At 34.5% G+C, this 16589-nt stretch overlaps 1 protein-coding gene across 3 annotated transcripts in view; it reads right to left on the reverse strand.

Moving 5' to 3' along the window:
* The window catches only part of LOC106789570, a 189580-nt gene that overhangs the window by 159137 nt on the left and 13854 nt on the right, over positions 1–16589 (reverse strand). Inside the window, exons 1-2 of one of the 3 annotated variants that reach the window (XM_014753907.1) lie at positions 7705–7915; positions 6548–6698 (exon numbers count right to left, since the gene is read on the reverse strand). The exons of 1 other annotated variant lie outside the window; for it this stretch is intronic. The gene's annotated coding sequence lies outside the window, so the exon portion shown is untranslated. Of the gene's footprint in view, positions 1–6547; positions 6808–7704; positions 7916–16589 lie in introns of those variants that run through there. One more of the 3 variants, XM_014753905.1, reaches the window with a different exon arrangement.

Here is a 16589-nt window from a genome sequence, read left to right on the forward strand (position 1 = left end):
CTTTCTCTTTCTTCAATTTCATTCTAAAATCCGCCCCTCCCCTATAGAATATAAAATATTTATCAAAAGACTGTAAAATATATATAATATACCGTATAGTTTATATTATAATTTAATCAATCTTCCTAGAAAATATATTACAAAAAACCTTAACAAAAATAACTGCAAGAATGCAGTCATTTAATAGTCACTTCATTAATAATTATTTCTATTATAAAAATTCTATATTTCTTTAAATTCACATAAATATCAATCTATTAAAAATTTTGTCAAATAATTATAAACGTAAGAGATAAATTCTAAATATTCTTTTCTTTAAACTCGGTTTTTCTATGTTTCCATAAGTATTAACTTCCGGTAAGGATAAATAAAAAGAAAGAAAGAAAGAAAAAGCAAAAGTAAGAATCCCTCTTCCGTCGTCGTCGTCGTCGTCGTCTATGTCGTTGTCGTCTATTTCGAGTCTGGCACATTGTTCCTAATGAGGAAATAAATCGTTCGGTTTAACGTAAACGATCCTTAGCCCGGAGGAGTATAGTAACGCGTTACAGCTCTCAGCAAGAAGAGAATTTACGTCGTTATCGAGGCATTCGGCAAAGGATTATACGCGCCCTCGTCCACGTGTGTCTTTCGCGTATAACGATGCCCTAAAGGGAGCGAAAAGACGTTTGTCCGACCAACGTCGATTCCTTGTCCTCCTCCTCCTCCTCCTCACCCTCCTCCTCACCCTCCCCCTCACCCTCTTCCTATACCCTTGCACCACCTCCTTCTCTTCTTTCTCCACCCTTTTTTCCTTCCACTTTTCTTCTTTCTCCTCTCGTACTTGGAATTTAAACATTGCCGTGTATCGAGTACTCACAGAACGCAAAGAAAGAAAGAGAAAGAGAAAGAGAGAAAGAGAGAGAGATGCAGAAACTCGTTCGCCACAGTGTATAATTCTGATCGTGAAAGTGCCCAGAGTTTAAAGCTCTCTTACGTGTGTATACATGCGCGTACAAATGTATATATGTATGTATGTATATATACGATCTAAAGAATTTTCCATGATGAAAAGAGAAGGAGAAAGATATCAGACTGAACTAAACCAACGCGGAATAGCTTAGAAGGTAACGTCGTCGTACCTGCCCCTCGTTAATTCCGCCTATTCTAATCGTTATTTCTGATACGCGAGCTTAATAGTACAGTGCGAAGGACTTTCTAAGCCGTGTATCCGACTACACATGGGTCTCTCTCATTGATTGACTGCGAATATTCGCCACGCGGAATAATAAATTACGCGAAAGAAAGTGCCAGATAGCTTGTCTTCTATCTATTTCTCTATTTCTATTTCTCTATTTCATCGTGTTTCAATGCGACAATGCCTAAGTTATATTTGTCTCACTTTCCGTGCACCACTCGACACGCTACAGAACGCACGTAACATTTTCTACAAAGCTAACATACTATATCTACATAATATATATCTATCGGTATATATATATATATATATATCATTTTCTCTCTCTTTCTCTCTTCAATTTTATTCTAATCCTATAGAATATATAAAATATCTATCAAGAAATTGTAAAATATATATAATATACCCTATAGTTTATATTATAATTTAATCAATCTTCCTACAATATATATATTTCATAAAATAATCCACAGGATATTGGGATAAGAATTGTTACAAAGGTAAGTAAGATGAGAAAAAATGTTGTAAGGAAAACTATTCAAAGTGCTGACGTTCCACACCATACATATATATATATATAATATAATACATAAGTACGAGGAATAAAAGCCGGATCGTAATACCTCATACATCTCATACATAAATATCTCTCATACATCGTCCAACGAAATATACAGGCGTTTAAAAGCGTGGAAAGTACTCTACACGTAAGAAAAAAAGAAATAAAGAAAGAATGATCTTCCCTTTGGAAAGAGACAGAACGTCGTCGTCGTCGTCGTCGTCGTCGTCGTTGTCGTTGTCGTCGTCCTTTTTAAACGGCTCCCTGGCATCCAACGAGCGAAGAAAACTCGCGAGCCTCGAGTTGGCCTAAGTTTTGCACGATTTTACGTTGCGTCATAAATGCGGGATGTAAATCACGCGAAGGGCACGCTGCTGCCGAGCCGTGTAAAGACCCGCGCTATGGAATAAAAAAAAAAATAAAAAAGGAAGAAGGGAAAAAAACCCTCCACCCATCCATACCTCCCTTCCCCCATGCCTCATCTCACTTACACGCACCTAAAGATCCGGCTTAAACCATCAACGCCATGACGATTTAAAATCCTTCCTATTTTCCTTTACGACAACATGAGAAAAAAAAATATAAAACGCGAAATCATGTTTTTTTAAAACCACGAAATATGAATTCTTGTTTAACGTTTAATTCGCGTATTTGATACGTTATACCGGAAAATGAAACGTTTCAAAGTTGTAATTACGTTCATGATTGAACGGATAAAGTAATTAACTTACGTATAAACGAATGAAAGAAGGAATTAACTAACTAACTAACTAACTAACTAACTAACGGCCCTCATACAACAACTAACTTCGCTTTAGATTACGTTCAATGTCTCAATCGATGACGGTAGCGTGCTTGTAACTGGTAGTTTAGATAAAAGGTACGATTAGAAGGGGTGATTTAAATCGATGATTTCTATCTAATTTCCATATCGGTTAGCTGTTACTTTCCACCGAAATCTTCTCTCTCTCTCTCTCTCTCTCTCTTTTATTATCTAATGGTCATTCTATTTTTCTTCACGATAGATTTCATTGTTTTTACAACACGAAATCGATCTCAATATAATATACGATACATTTTATGAACGAAAAATAAGATATAAAAGATCGTTAGTTTAATCGGTCAGTTACATACATATATATATATATATCTAATACCATAAGTGTAAAATAGTTTTAAACGATGAATGAATATGCTGCTCGTTGACAATACTCCTCCGTTCTCAGTCAGCTTCGACAAATCAAAGAGACAATCTTATCGTCACGTTGTCTACACAACACTACCGTGGACCTCGAACCGTGCATATTAGCACAATCAGGTATCTGGCCGTCTATCTTTTAACGTTTTCGATACACGTAATCGTTGTGTGTTTATTCTCGTCACTTGATAAAAAAAAAAAAAAAAAAGAAGAAGAAAAAAAATACTTGGAAAGAAAGTCCATTCATAAGTTAACGACGGAAAAAAATTATTAGAGATAAATAGTTTTAATAAAATTCAACTATAACGTATTGATTGTATCTAAAATATTATAACTTTCATTTATATTTAATATTTTACACTTGTGATAAATGTATGTATATATATATATATATATAAGTATTTTAAAAAGAGAGAGAGAGAAAATGTAAGAGACAAAGACACGTTATTGGCTAAAAACAGCAACTACGAGGCCTCACCGCGAGAAACTAACTCGCAGAAATAACTTTTGCTCTCCCGGCTCGCGAATCGAAGACTAACCCCGATGTATGTATGTATGTATGTATGTATGTATGTATGATTTCTCTCTATTTCTTGATAGATTAGAAAAATTTTGCAATCAGAATAATACCCCACAATGTTACTACTACTAACTTCTCGAAATGCAATTCGTTTATTCGTCGCTTAGAGTAAAGAATCAACACCATTACTCGTAGTAGAAATATGTTGCATCTAGGCGACAGATAAATACTAGGAATGCGAGGAGGACAATAGAGGAACGAGGTGTCCGTACGATACCGGAACTGTTCACTATATTTTCCTAGACACTTCGTGACTCTTGGACTTGATTTAAATGACACACGAAATAGGGAAATATATTTTATCCAAATAATATCTCATTTTAAATAAATTTACCGTGCGAGATGATTCCACTGGGATCACGTTAGAAACAAATTTGTTTTATATTCGAATGGAAAAAATAAATAAAATAAATGAAATAATGTGTTGTTAAAACACTCTTTTAATCGCGAGGAAGAGACAATTTTATGCGAGACAACGAAGAAATAGTAAAAGACAATGGTTTACAATGACGACTACGACTACGACTACGACTACGACTACGACATAGCAATGACGAATGCGAACGGGCAGAGTAGGTAGACGATGCAGCACGCATAAACGCAACGTGCATACGCCTTCTTCTTCTTCTTCTTCTTCCTTCTCTCCTCGGAAAGGTTAATCGATATAAAGTTATAAATACCTTTGGCTGCTTCTACACGCACATCTCGTTGCTCGTGCCATTAGTCTCGAAGAAAACGTTTTCTTATCTTCTAATACTATTACTACTACTACTACTATTTCAACGTGAAATATATACAGAAAGAGAGGGAGAGAGAAAGTGAGATACTTTATTGTCTAGTTTAAAAAGAGAGATCGCAAGATTCTTCGAAAGATTATAAAACAAATATTATCCAAATTCTTTTCTTCATTTTATTTTTTTTCCACCCCCTCATTCCTCTCATTCCCAAATCATACAACAAAAAGAGAGAGAGAGAGAGAGAGGGGGAGTCTTGGTTAGTAACTAGAAGTAAGGAAACGTGGTGCGAATAACCAACCGTGACTAGTAGATGGAAGATTTTAATCGATAGGGAATTCCAAGAGGATGATGATCCTTCTAACTGACGTCACGCTACAATGTATATACACACAAAACACATTCGATAGAATTCTAATCAGGTATTCGTCTTTGAGAATACCCACCTATTCGTAGAACTTCGATATCTGTGATCAATCGATCGAATAATCAATCCACGCACGAGTTTGCCTTCGCTGAAGGAATAAAATCAAAAATTGTTATTTCGATTTGAATTAACTACTACTGATCGGTAAAGTATTGAAAATCATTACATCTATTGTTTAAATATACCCTGCTGCCTAATGCATTAGTGAACTACTAGTTTGATATACGAAATTGTCAACGAAGGATCGGTGTTATCGTATGTGTGTGTTCCTTTTAAAAATAATAAAAAATAAAAAAATGTCTACCGAGAGAAATGAATAAGAACTCTTGTGTCAAACTGTAATGATTCAAGATGGACGAGCTGTAACTTATATATATATATACCCTCCTCATCTCTCGTGAGATAGTAACGCAGTTAACCTTATGTTACTTCGCACTTTCGCACGTTACTTTCACGATAATAGAAACTTATTGCTAACGGAGTTAACGCTTCTCTAATAACAGTAATATCTTATCGGCAAGCTTACAATTTTCTCAGATACTCTAACACGAGTAAAATCTTATAACAATAGATTAGTAATAAGTGTATATATATATATTAGACGATTATGCTTCCTGGTAAACCAAATTTGCGACATACCGATATTATATGCAATCTAATAAAAGAATTTTACGTGTCCTATATGTATAATATATCTATTCAAAATCACGTCAATCGGATATAAACGATTGACAAATTTATATTACAAGAAAACTCGTATTATGATTTATAATAATATTCTTAAGTGGACTATAAATTTTGTGTAAAGTGCATATGATCGGTATATGATCAAATATTTATTTCTTTTATTATTACAAAAAAGAAAAATCTCACCCTATATATATATATTACTTATAGACCGGTGCATAAGCCCGATGCACGCAAATCCCTTCTTTACCCTTCTCAAATCGAAAACATAACAATGATCGTTTCTTGGAAAGAGAAAGGAAGCAACAAAAAAAAAAAAAAAAGAAAAAATCTTATTAAACTCGGTCAGGGTCCTTTACAGGATGAAGGATGAAGGACCTAACCGATGAAACTTCATTCGTTTCAACTAATATTTATATATTGCATAGGAAAAATATGCATGCACGAGATCGATCCTTCGTTTTTATTGATAAGAATGCATCGTACCTGATGATGGTGATAAATAATCGGAACAAAATACAGGTGTGTGTTTATATTTCTTTACGAATGATCATTTAAAAAAAAGATGGGAAAAAAAAAAACGCATTTCATTATCGATAATAACAACTAGGAGATTTTGCATTGGTAATTCAATGTCTAAGGAACTTAAACAAACCATTTTTTACGTAACACTACGAAAGATAACACATTCGTATAAATGGAAAATAAATTCTTTTATCTAACTCTATGTTTTTTAAAAACATATCTATATAATATAAAAACATATCAGAGTATAAAATTTCAAAATACGTTCTAAATCGTAAAAATAAAATAAAATAAAAAGTAAGGAGCAACAAAATTCATGACAAATTCATTTTGTTTTAACTAAAAATTATTTTCAACTGTTAAAAGAGTTATAAATTTGTTTATCGTTGATCGTAATTTACACTATAAAACTATGACTTAAAACTTAAAAAACACACACACACACACGAATAGTATATAATATGATATTTATAAAATAAATGAAAGAACGCGATGAATCATCATACTTTTTTTTTTTACATCACAAGATTATGAAACAGAGTATGCGATCAGAGTGTGTTATAAAAAAAATGTTAAATACCCTTGCCAATATTTTGATTCCAACGTGTTACATCATATACTTTTTAAGATGAAAGTGTTAGAAAATATGATGATTAAACTTGCCCAAATATCGCTGAAAGTTTGTTCTTATCCGATGAATCGGCCAATCCTCGGGGAAGATGATACCAAAAGGAAAACAAAGTTGAATAAGAGAAGAAAGAGAAGGATAGCGAGCGTCCACGTGCTCGCCCACGACGACGAGTCGAATAATCCGCTGGCAGGAGTAACGAAGTGCGTGAATATCGAAGCATCAGAGAAAAAAATACGACGAAGAAAGATAGAGAAACAAATCCAAAATGTTTCTATTTCTCTATTTCTTTCTTTCTATCTTTCTATCTATCTTTTTTTTTTTTAACCCTAAACACACAAATAATATACAAGAAAAAAGAAAAAAACACTGGGCCACTTTTTTAATATCGTACGATGCAACATTTAATTAAAACAGAAAAATAAAAAAACCCGCACCACTGCAAACAACAACCGAAGATAATTGCACCGAGGGTGGTTGGAAAAAGGAGGGAGAGGGGTTGGTTGGTATATTCGTTTATATGCAATTATGTATGTATACTCGTGTTCTTCTTCTTTAGGTGATCGATTTGCCGCCAAAATTCGAAAAAACGAACGATATAAGTTCGATATTCGGTGTTCGAGTTCGACGCACTCTCCTCCTCCTCTTCTTCTTCTTCTTCTTCTTCTTCTTTCTTTTTATATTACTTTTCTTCCCCTCTTTCCGAATACCTTTGAAATTCCAAACGACACCTTCGATCTCGTGTCGCGATTACCGAAGAATAATCCACGAGGATAGAAAGAGAAAGAGATAGAAAGAAAGAGAAAGAAAGAGAAAGAAAGAGAAAGAGAGAGAGAGAGAGAGAGAGAGACACGCTTGCAAGTAACCGCAAAAACCGAACGCGATCTCGTGACTGCCAAATCGATCCTGAGACACGCTCGAACAAACCGCAACTACACGACGAAAATTTTCAAAGAAACTTCGAAACCTTCGATACGATATGTAGGTAGGTAGGTAGGTAGATAGGTAGGAAGGTAAAAAGGTAGGTAGGTAGGTAGATAGATAAGTGTAGGTAGGTAGGTAGGTAGGTAGGTGTAAATCAAATTTGTATATATAAATATATAAATATGTAAATATATAAATATATGTATATACTTCACAAAACGTATAAAAATACATACATACATACATACATACATACATACATACATACATATATCTATATAATAAAATGAGTAATCGATGATCGATATAGAACAACGAAGAACGATAGATCGAAAAGTTTGAAAGGATGATGCACTACTAACACACGCGAGGGACTGCGAAAGATATATATATATATATATATATTTGAAACGACAACGCGAAAAAGATGATGATCCCAACAAGAAACAACTAGCACGAACGCTGCAGCGACACTGAGAAACGACTGAACAACTCGCCGTTCGTTCGTTCGTTCGCTCGGCACGCCGATCGCGCCGCGCGATACACTCCTCTACTCTCCTCTCCTCTCTTTCTCATTCTCTTTCTCTTTGACTCACTCACTCTCTCATTCTTTCTCTATCTTACCCTCTTCTTCCTCCATAAGGCCCTCCCACTCTATCTCACTCACTCACTGCTAAAGCTTCTCCCACCACCTTTTACATTAGCTCACAGCTAGGCTCCCTCGCTAGCTCCCTCGCACACCCGTTCACTGCACACCCAGTTCTCATATATATATATATATATGTGTATATGTATATGTATATCTATATCTATGTAGATATATATAATCTTTCTCTTTCTTATATTTATTTTTCTCTTTCTCTTTCTATCTTTCTTATTCTCACCCTATTACGAATCTTACTACCACTACTACCACTATCTACCAATCAGAGACACTGGCGGGAAAAACGATGTCCCCCCTTCGTTCACCCTTGTTCATTCCTTACTTCCTTACTTACTTCCTTCCTGATGTAATTATGTGTTCACCTTTGTCGCACCTTTACTCACAGCTGTTGCATTTCTGATATCTTTCTATGGGGGTATAGTTCTCCTTCATTCTCTCGTGTATATATCCAAACTTTCCTCCTTCGAGCACGTGGCGTGCTCGAACAATATTTTCTTCCTTCTCTCCACCCCTAACTATCCCCTCTTCCCTCATCCCTCATCCCTCATCCCCTAAAACTATGTATATATGTTATTCACTTATTCGTTGTAACATTTCAACGAACGAATGAAATCAATAATAACAATAAAATAGATCGCGAGGGATTTTCGTGTTTTTCTTTACTGTTGCATTTGCAAATGCAACAAAAACAATAACAAAAGGGTTGAACGACCCGAAGGAAACGACCTCTTCTTCTTCTTCTTCGTGGATGATCGCGCCTCTAAGCCCACGGATCGGCACCATCCCGGATTAGATGAAGTAATAATAGGGCAATTTCGTTGGCATGCGGCGAGCACGTTGCAACCTATACATATATATATATATACATAGATATATATATATATATATATATATATATATAAAGACGCATGTCTGTCTCTTCCTTATCCGAGAGAAAGAGAGAGAGAGAGAGAGAGAGAGAGAGAGAGAGAGAGAAACGACGATCGATTTCAAAGCAATATCACGATCGAGTTCAACCCTTTAAATCGAACACGCGACTCTGCCACGTATCTTTTTCTGCATACACATATTGTAAAAGAAGTATGATACCATATCTGACACATGCATATACATATATTGTTCATATGCAACATTTTTCGAAGGTTTATAATAATTGTCCTGTTACGTTCTCATCAAAATATCTCAATGAGAAAACCATTTGCCAATCACCACTCCCCAACCTCCCCCTTCACCCTTTTTTTACATAAAAATGTTGTAGAAAATATTACATCGAGAACAGAACAAACACGACGATGATGATGATGATGATGATGATGATGATGACCGGGTTCCTTTAAGTTTTATCTTCAATTCGTCTCTCGCTTAACAGAGGAATGATATCACGCTTTGTACATAGATATATTGCATACATACGTATATATTATTACATAGTAGCAGTATATACCCGCATGCCTTTCCATTAATCTCAATTAAGTAGTAATTAAAAGCGATTAACAAAAGTGAGGTCGTGAACCAATGATGTTGGATTTGTGCGTAAATACACATATATATATATGCATTCGTGGTCATGTTCGTAAACACCTTTTTTATGTGATCTATATTTCTTTTTTTTTTTTTTTTTATTATATTCATTTTACGCTTTACAATTTGTCGGACTTTGACATTAAGTAAATTTATTCTTTTTTTTTCTTTCGTTCAGTTTAAATAACACGTGGGTGCATAATTTACATTAATGCATTTAACTATTATTATTCAAAGTTCTATAGATGGTTACGTATATAGAAAACGTGTAGAAACTTAGCAACATTTTCTCAATCGTTTAAACACGTTAGCTACTCAAAAGCAGTTGTGAAACCCTTGTGATTTATATATTTTCGTCCTTAACTCCGATAAACGACACTCGCGTATCTGACACGCTCGAGTTCGTTCATATCGCTCCTCTCCTCGACACGCGATTACTAAAGAAAAGTATGTATAATATACATGTATGCACGTGTATATATAAATATATGTATGTATGTATGTAGGTGATGCTAAGAGCAATGAATCCTGGCAAGGTATTAGTTAACTAAATTGATAGATACATTTTATTTCATATTTTTATTTGTTAATCTCTTTAAACTTATCCCCACATACACAGATAATATAATAAATAATAATATAATGTTCATATATATATATATTATTACAATTTTTTAATATTTCATTTTGTCATTGTTACGTAAGATATATGATAAAAAAATAAGAGGTAGAAGAGGAGGAGGTGGAGGAGGAGAAGATATCTATTCGCAATAAGAGTTTCACAGTGACTGTGTGGTAATCGTCAGAGTATTAAAGGTCTTCGCGATAATAATAACGAACGTTACCGAACATCTCTTCCCCCATAGACATTTCTTTTCTTTTTAAATTGTCATCAGCTTGAAATTTCGTTTCTCGACCGAACGTATATTTAAGAAAAGAAAATAAAGATATCATTCCTCCGCATACACGTAATTATTTTATGACGATGCAATTAAAAAATGAAAACTTAAATGTCGCGGTATAAAAAAGCAAAAAAAAACAAAAAAATCATACACAAATTATAACTCGCGTGGAAATGTAAAAAAATAATATCTCGCAAGATAATTTTGCCCTCGTCATTCACTGATAGAATTTCTTTTACAAAATTTAACCCTTTGGATACACGTGTCCAGTCAATTATATTATATACAAAAAATTATGCACTAAGTAATTTACCTATCGTAGCTTCGTTGCAGGAATAATTTCATCTTCGCGTTCCCATAGATAGAAATCATTTTCGAATTTTTATCTGTTTCAAATAAATCGGAGAAAGAGGATAAGAAGAACAACCATATTGATTGGCCATATTGATTGGCCATATTTTCTATCTCTTTTCAAACTCGATAATGTATCACACCATGGAGAGAAGTCCCCGTGGTTTAATGACTTCATCGATAGCACCATGAACGAACGAACGAACGTTTATTCGCACGTCTATAAATCAAATTCGAGTTTAACTCGGCCAGAGATCGACGAGAAATTTATCGCGTTATACTAACGTGTACGAAGCTTTCTCGATCATGGTCTTGACTACCGCGCGACAACAAGCTCGTATCTATGATCTATGATAAATATCTCGAATTATTATTTTTCTTTTATTTTATTTCCTTTTTTATATTTCTTTTTCCCCTCGCTCACTTTGTTTTTTTTCTTCTTCTTCTTACAATAATTAAACGGTGGAAACGATTCAGAACCGAAAAAAAAAAACTGGATTTTTCAATTGAACGAAAGTTATTAGCCTTTTGATTTGATCTATTTTTTTTCTATATAATACCACACATACCTTGTACCTTGTCAATATTGAAATTGATATTAATAAATATAAATATATCATTGATATAATATATATAATATCTGTTTATTCATTTTGACGTTCATTCTATTTATTTTATTTTATTTTATTTCTATCTTATATGTATCTATTTATTTATAATTATTCACGAAACGAAATACTTGCTTCCTTACTTCCTTTTCTTTATATTGGTTAAAAATCACCATTATATGATATCACCATATTTTAATGGCTACGAAAGGGGGAAATTCGACGATGAAATTCCGGTCTATTTTATCTTAGAAATCTTTTATTTTCGTTTTTACCGTTTTACAATCGTTCGGCACCCAATTCCTTTTCTTTCTCTCTCTCTCTCTCTCTCTCTCTCTCTCTCTCTCTCTTTTTCATCTCCTCTTCTTCTTCTGTACGCAAGCCTAGTATTATAACGGTTTCGGTAATATGATTCTCGCTTCGACGTTTCGCTCTAAGCGTTTCCCATATAAAAACGGAAGTAATTCTTTGCTCTCGTTTACCTTACCTTTATTCTCAAAAGAATAGAAAATTTGAAAGAAAGAAAAAAAATCATAAATAATATAAACCATTGCAAGATGTTACTATTATTATATCTCACTAAAATAATTGATCAATTTCTAATCTGACGAGATAATTGTCACACAAAATCTACAATAAATGAATACAAAATAAAACAACAACAACAAAAAATAGGAAATATAAAGAAACTTAAAAAATGAATATTAATCGGTAAAGAGAGATGAAATTACGATAGAGAAATGAATCCCGATGTGAGATATAAAAGGTACACACACTCATTCTCCTATTCCAAGTTACGAGTTTAGAAACAAAGTTATATCGCCGATATAAACCTGCTGCTGTTCTCGTCGTCTATTCGCGTAGCTACTATGCAAATCGATGACACACGTTTCTTATCCTCTCTCTCTCTCTCTCTCTCTCTCTCTCAGAAATACAAATCGAGAAGAGGGAAAAGATAGTTAGATAGATAGAGTAAGAAAGAAAGACAGAAAGAAAGAAAGAAATAAAGATCCTGGCACGCAGCTGATGCCTCGGACAGTATGTGTAAGTTCCTCCAATGGAAAATCCTAGCGAAACAACTCTCAAGGCTACCTACTTCTCTTATGCGTTCAAGCAAACTTTGATACGCGTATATATATATATATATGTATAAGTAAATATACATATATATAAGTAGCGTGAAAACAGATCCGAGTTTATGAACGTGAATTGGATGGATACGAGAAAGAAGAATCTGATGTGTGTTCCTTTATTTACCATATGTAAATGATAATATGATACGTGGCACGATCTTTCGTGTTACATATTTTCTCTATTTTTATTGTATGTAAAATATAACAATTTTAACCCTTTCCCACTTCTAATGATTTTACCAAACTAGCGTCTATTAAGTGATTTAGAAAAAAAAAAAGAAAAGAAAATGAAAATAAAAAAGGGTGGGGATTCTTAGCCCGGAATATAAATAAATTTCAATTATTTACAATACGCGTGTTATCGTATTAAAGATTTAAAAGAACAACCAGTTTACATTGACTTTTATTTCCTCGAATAAGCTGCATTCCGAATGCAAATACACCACACGATTATTTACTTCCATACCGGTAACGTCACTCCGTCGTAGAATCTTTCGTGGTTTACGGAATAACCGAGAATAGATTCTTCGTTGAAACCATGACGAGAGATCTGTTTCTTTATCTCTCCCTTTTTATAAAAAGGGAACACGTTTAGAAGAAGTTTTAATCTTTCTCGTCCCTGTCCCTTCTCTTCCTTTCCCTTTCTTCCTTCCGGTAAAAAGATGAAGCATATCTACTAGACTACTTTACCCCCACCCACATCGAAAAAAAGAAAAAAGCAAAAAGGATTTAACGAGCTGTCGAGTTCGTAGTATAACTCGGAAAGTCAATTTCTGCGTTCCTCATAAAGGGTCCCCTTTTATAACGTTCACGAAAATATTTCGGGAATGGTATGCAAGAAAGGACAGATTAACAAAAAAAAACCATTGGAAGACGTAGAATTGAATCTTTACGAGGGTAGTTAGATAGAAAGAATCACGGATGACGATGTGATTCTCTTTAAAAAAAATTGTCTTAATTAATTAGGAAGAACAAAAAAAAAATACGAAGCCTTCAAATGAAAAAATCATCGGTAGAATTATTTTTTCTTCCATTCGAGATTGTCGCATTATAACTTTCTTGTCTCAAATACATAGACGAGAGAAAAAATGATAGAGATAGAAAATCGGAAAGAATAATACAACAGAGAGAGAGAGAGAGAGAAAGAAAGAGGAGGATGGTTACACCCTCCTCACGTGTACCACCACCCACACTCGAAAACTTTTCCTTTCGCGTTCGTCTTACTTACACCATAGATATAGTCGAGGAAGTTTCGTGTCGAGAGGAAAGGGGGTTTGGGGTTGTCTGGGGAGAAGGGGTGGTGCAAGTTCACCTTTCCACACTTTTTCTCCTTTCTTTATCTCCCCGTTCGTCGTGTTTAGAGGCGCGTCGTTTGTCTGTTGGTCGACGAGTTAGTTGCATCCATGTCATACGGTTTTTCCAAAGGAAGAGAAGAGACGAGCCTCCTCCTCCTCCTCCTCGTCCTGAAATACCCCAGACATACGTACGCTTGCTGTACGTCTCTGACAACTGAAAAATATCTAGACGAGTTTGGAAAAAAATCATCAGAATGTTGACTCCGGTCGAACCCTACCTACCTACCTACGTTCGTTCGTTCGTTCGTTCGTTCACTCGCATGCTCGTAAAATTATTTAGTGTAGAGAGAAGAGAGAACTTAAAAGAAATTCAAAGAACCCCACCCCACCTTTCGAACCCCACCCCTTCTATTCCCAACCTACAAACACATAGACATTTGTAATACTCGTTTTAATACACATCTGGTTCTTTCTACATACATATATATATATTCTCTTCTCTTCTCTTCTCTTCTGTGAGAACATAAATGTAATTCTGTTTCTATGTATGGATGAAAGTGCTATGAATCATACGTTCTCTCTTTCTCTCTCTTTCTCACTCTATGATTATATATATATATATATATATACATATTCGTGTTAATTACTTGCTCCTCGATTATCATTCAAATTGACTTAACTGTTTATAACAATCGAGTTATATATCTCATTAATAAATACAATTTGTCGTAGCTATAGAGTTAGGTTCAGATTCAGACTAATAAACAAGTCGAAATAAATTTTCAAGACAAGAGAGGAGAGACAGTTAAGGAAGAGAAAAAGAGAAAAGGATCCCTAACTCTTTCTATCTATCTATCTATCTATCTATCTATCTATCTCTTTCTTTCTTTCTTTATTTCTCTGTTGGAACGTTCGAGTAGTCTTTGAACGAAGCACACACCGGCCTGCCCTGTGCTTGCTTGCTTGCTTGCTTGCTTGCTTGGTTGTACTCGAAAGACCGTCGTCGTGCATTTTGATATCGTCTTGTTGTCGGGGGCCGTTGCTCGTCGCGCGTCAGTGAGTCACACTATGCCGGTGCTACGCCATATTGACGCATTCTGACTTGACTTGACCTATCTCTCTCTTTCTCTATCTCAAAAACAGAGAGAAAGAGAAAGAGTTATTTATCGACGCAAGAAACGACGCTAAGCGATGAATTATTTCCGGGACTACGAAAGAAATGACATCGTTTTAACACTAAACCTATCTCTAAAGCGCGGTCAAATGATTTGCGCTTCCTGTAATTTGTATAGATGTTGCTGAAGTAATTTTTGTAAAAAAACGTCTATAAATGTAAAGATTATTCATTTATTAATAAAATAAAATATATATACTAGTGTTCGTTATACAATTTTTAAGTTAAAATCTCATTCTCTGTGAAAATATATCTATAAGAATGCATATATTTAGGAAACATGTTAAGAATATAAGTATACATGAAATGTAAAAGTAGGTTTAATGTTAAAAGTTTCGATTTATCCTATTAATCCCGAGGAATTTCCACAACAAGAAAATGAACGAACGAAAGAAATGACTAACTTCTTCTTCTTTATTTTCATCTTTGAATAAAAAAGAAAGAAAAGAAATACTCATGGCACGTAGAGTCATGGTATATAATACAAATGTTTAAAAATCAACTCGGACCCCTAACGTGATAACTATCACCATTACTATTACTACTATCAACATAGTTCTATCTTCTTAAAAACAGCTGGTATAATATTTAAAAATAGCAAATCATTTTTACGAATTTTACGAAAAGAAAGAAGAATATATAATTGATACTTTTTCAATAAAAATACAATTAAATCTTTCACCAAAATAAACTTACGATCATTTAACCGAACACCTATATACATATATATAAATATTAATATTCATAAATGCATGCACAAAAATAATCCTTCCTATCTCTCTACTTTTTCCAACGAAAAGAAAAGAAAAAAATCATTTTCACTCGAGAAAATAATTTATTCTCATCGGTCATTATAACGACAAACGTTGGGATTAGATAAGACGCTTTTAATCTAATGATTTGACTGGTTGTAGGATCTAAACTTCCGTAATAAATAAAATAGAAAATCCGAGAGAGTTTTCAATCGTTTTCCAGCAAGGAACTACTACTACTACTACTACTATTACTACTACCACCACTACTCCAACGATCTAAGGCAGGCAATCCAATTAGAAAGCCCTTTCTCGAGGATAGGAGAGGAATAAACGAGTGGTTTCTATATGTGTTAGTGTTGTTAACGGTGATGGTGATGGTGATGGTGATGGTGATGGTGGTGATGGTGGTACGTTCGCGCGAACCACGACGAGAGATTTATCTACGACGTCTCGATAAACACATCCGAGCTCGCCCGTTTCACTCGAGAACGCGTCAAGAAGCTGCGAGACTGCAACTATCGATAGATACACCGCCACACGGAGTCGATTTCTAATCGATATAGAGGAAAACAGAAGTGGGAGGTGGAGAGGAGTGGGCGGAGGGAGCGAGGGGGGGGGAGAATTCTCTTGGCTATTAAATCTCTCGTTATTCATTCTACGGTGTAGGTAAGCCTCGTTAAACTCCAATAACGCGACCGACCACGATGATATATAATATAATAATAAAAGATAAAGAACAAACAAACAAAA

This window comes from Polistes canadensis, unplaced genomic scaffold (genome assembly GCF_001313835.1).
Source record: "Polistes canadensis isolate GaletaPanama2010 unplaced genomic scaffold, ASM131383v1 scaffold_191, whole genome shotgun sequence".
Lineage (NCBI taxonomy): Eukaryota > Metazoa > Arthropoda > Insecta > Hymenoptera > Vespidae > Polistes > Polistes canadensis.